Source organism: Tupaia chinensis, unplaced genomic scaffold (assembly GCF_000334495.1).
Source record: "Tupaia chinensis unplaced genomic scaffold, TupChi_1.0 Scaffold000293_1, whole genome shotgun sequence".
Lineage (NCBI taxonomy): Eukaryota > Metazoa > Chordata > Mammalia > Scandentia > Tupaiidae > Tupaia > Tupaia belangeri.
In genome coordinates this window covers 572,173-576,115 of record NW_006159778.1, presented here as the reverse complement: position 1 = coordinate 576,115, position 3,943 = coordinate 572,173, and the positions used below count along the sequence as shown (strand labels likewise).

The 3,943-nt window shown below is 40.6% G+C and overlaps 1 long non-coding RNA gene across 1 annotated transcript in view; it reads left to right on the top strand.

The window, feature by feature from the left end:
• The window catches only part of LOC102492409 (uncharacterized), a 9,550-nt gene extending 6,310 nt beyond the window's left edge, over positions 1–3,240 (top strand). The window contains exon 4 of the long non-coding RNA XR_003549714.1: positions 3,179–3,240. This is a non-coding gene — a long non-coding RNA (uncharacterized LOC102492409). The remainder of the gene's footprint in view (positions 1–3,178) is intronic.
• The last annotated feature ends 703 nt before the right edge of the window (positions 3,241–3,943 follow it).

Genomic DNA, 3,943 nt, shown 5'->3' with positions numbered 1-3,943 from the left:
TGCTGAACCACGTTTATCTGGAGCTTCTGATTGGGAAGCTTCTCCAGATCCCGCCTTTGTTACCTGAGAGGAAATGCTGCTGCCTCCATCACTGGCAGAGCGACTCTGACTTGAGATGCCAGAGCTCAGGGTTGAGTTCCTGCTACTCTCTCATGCTGAACCTTTTCCTGGTGAGCTGATGCATGGTTCTGTGCATTTTCACATGATCTTGCTCAACTACAGAATTGCTCTTCCCTTCTATGACTCGTTTTTTGGATGATTCTACCCCTTCTTGGCAATCAGTTGTCTCTTGTTGTATGTACTGGCCCATCTGTCACTTTGGTGCCTTCAGCCATACTAAGTATTCTATCCATAACTTTCTGAGGGTACCACCATCGCGCGCCCTGGCGTCCTTCCTGCGCGAGCCGGCGCTTCGAGGACTCTGCGGCACAGGCGCTGGCGCTAGGAGGCCACCAATCAGACCTCTCAGGGCAGCAGGACGCGGGGGAGGGAGGCGGCCGCTGGGCGTGACCCGCCCAGCCGGGGTCGCGAGGGCGGGCCGCAGGTGGGGTTCTCCGGGGACGCCCGGAATCTCAGCATCCTGCGTCGCGTCCCAGCTGCACTTTGTGACGCCAGGCAAGCTCCCGCGTCAGTCGTTCCCCGCCAGCGGAGTCCGCGGGGCTTGGCGCCAGCGCAGTCCCTCTAGGGCTGCTTCCTGGGGACCTTGAGCCACCCTTCTGCCGCAAGGTCCAGTTTTATTATTTTTAATCGTCAGAAGACATTTGTACTTGCCAGAGAGAGAGAGAACACTTCAATAGGGGACTTGCATACACTTGTACCTGATGTTTTCCATCAGACTGGGATTCGATCCACAGCAGCTCTAGTGATCCAGCTTTCAGTGCACAGTGCTTAGCACAACACTTAATCACTGCAGTGGCCCAGCAGACTATATCTTATCTTTGCCAGTTGTAATTTATAAGAAAATTTATATCCTTATTGAGATCTCGGGCCGGTTTGGAACTCTTACAAGAAGGGATAAAATTCATGTTAATTGAGTTACACAAGGTATCCTACATGGTAAGTATGACATCTTTTAATCTTCACAATCAGACTATGCATTAATTCAAATTATCCTAGTTTTGCAGATGAAATATTAAAGATAAGATATTGTTAATCTTTTTCAATAAGTTGAGAGAGAGTCAAGTTTAGTATCTTGAAATTAAATTCATTTCTGTTCCATTGAACGCTATTAATTTAAAAGATATCTTAACTCAATCTTTGCAAACACTCTATTTGTACATCAGGGATAGAGTCCACTATTATAACCCGCTCAATTAGGAAAGACTTTAGTGTCCATTTCGCTGACTGGTTCCTTGACATCTTTATTTCTCAGACTGTATATCAGGGAATTCAACACGGGGATTACCACTGTGTAAAACACCGAGGCCACTTTGACGGTGTGTCTGGAGTTTTTGGAGTTCGGGACACAATAGAGAAAGAGGATGGTGTTGTGGAAGATGGTGATTGCAGTCAGGTGGGAGGCACAGGTGGAGAAGGCTTTGCAGTGTCTGCTGGCTGAATGCATCTTGAGGACGGTAGCAACAATGAACACATAGGATGAGCAATGTGCGGACTTTATTAAAGGTGGCAAAAATGAAAAGCAACAACTGGTTGGGGAAAGTATCAGTAAGAGAGGGAGAGCAGTGAGGAGAACCCACAGAAGTGATTGATTATGTTGAATCCATGAAAGGACCATTTTAAAGCAGAGCATGTCAGAATCAAGGGACATGCTACTCCCCAGTCATACACAGTTTCTGGCACATGGCAACTGTTTAGGGCTGAGGATTGCAAATGGCCACACAGCCATCATAGGCCATTGCTGCCAGTAAGAAGGATTCAGCCACCACAAAGGTACAAAGGAAAAAGAACTGGATTACACATCCTAAAAATGAAATAGTTCTGTCTTCAACAACTAGGTTCAACAGTGTCTTGGGAGCAATGATGGAAGAATAGCAACAGTCCACAAAGGAGCAGTGGCTGAGAAAAAAAAAAGTACATGGGAGTGTGCAGTTGGGGATTAATTTTGATGATTACAGTCATCCCAATATTTCCTACCACAGTGATACTATAAATGGCCAGAAAAATCAGGAAGAGTGGAATTTGTAGTTCTGGGTAGTCTGAGAAACCTGAGTAAATGTGGCCCCACTCTTATTTCTATCTGACAGTAACATGGATTCTCTTGTCAGAATCTGAAACTTAGGGATCAGCAGTTAGCATAATGGCTATGTCGCTGGACTCCCACATAGTCGACCACAGTTCGAGTCCCAGACCAGGTGGCTTAAACTCACACCGGGTGCTTATGTGTGTGTGCCCAGGATCCTGAGGGGAAAGTGGAGGAGAAGGGATTGCGGTGTGGCCATCCCTCCTGGGGATATGAGTTCTCACTTTCTGTCTCTCTGTCTCTGTCTTTCTGGCAAGCACATGCCCTATAACAAAAACCTCTCCAAAAAAAGAAGAAGAAGAAAAAAGAATCCAAAAGTTAGTACTGAAAACAAAAATATTAAGGAGAGTGAATAAACAGAAGCTCGACTGACTACTTATCAAGTCTAGAAGATAAAGCAAAATCTTTCTTTAAGAATGTGTTTATTAGGAAATACATCCCAAATATCTAAAATTTTAAAACTAACATAGTTTTAAAATTTTCTCAAGAGAATCATATAATGACTGAATTAAATTTTATTTTCTCAACTGTATTTTTTAATATTTACAAATACAGGAAAATGAGATCAAAGCATTTATTATTATTTTCTATCAACTGCAAAAATAATGCTTTTAGCTTTCCTGAGCATTATAAATTCATAAACAATAAAGCTAATATAATTTTATGACTGATTATGTTAACCATGCAATCAATAATGAAAATCAAAAATTTCAAAACAAATTAATGTTTACATCATATGTCTATGCAGTGACATAAAATATTAACAGCTGTAAAATTTAATAGCTCTAACTTTATTGTTAATTCCATCTATGACATTAATCACTGTCTAATAGATCTATTACCAAATACATCTTATTTTTTTCCAAAGGTATGCTCCTTAATTCATGTAGTTCTAATTAACAATTTTTCTTCATTGTGTGAGAACTAATAAAATTGGAACAGATTATAAAGGTAATCTACTTTATTACTTTATTCTAGATATGAAGAAATAGAAGTTTGAGAAACCTTCACATTCTCAGAGATGTTCAGATAAAAAAACTATACATCTATGATGTACAGATAAAAATCAATCTATACATCTATGACTAGAGTCTCATTCCTCAGACTCCTAGTCATAGATCCATTGCATTACACCAGACCCTGACCCATGTTGTAGGTCTAGAAATTAACATTTTCATTATTAACAATCCAATTCCTATTGGTGAGAAGTGTAGGAGTGGTAAACCTACAAAAAGTAGTCTAACAACAGTGTATATGTCACAGAGTTATAGCAGAAACCACCTTCAAGACAAAACACTTCAGAAAAGGATTTAGGGAAGTTTTCTCACCTGAGAATAACGATTAACACAATAAAACAGACTTAGAAATTTCCCTTTCCTAGTGGTCTCTATCAACTATCTATATCTGTCTATACATACTTCTCTCCCTTCAAGAAATGAAAGTTATTCATTCTGTCTCTGTGAAGGACAAGCATTAAAAACTTGGATTGCACATTTTGTGGAGGAAGTAATGATACAAAAGAATCACATGTTTCTCTAGTAGGTGTCTAAATTTCTCAGATTCTACTATAACAGGAATCTCTTACTCTGTCATTTCTGGTAAGATTATCTCTGGCCAACACAATTCCTGAAATAGCTTACAGATGGCCCATCAATAAAGATGTCAGATCATATGCAAGGCCTAGACACTCAATGGTCCTATCTATTCCTACACTCATGAATTTAAGACAACCTCAAAAGACAA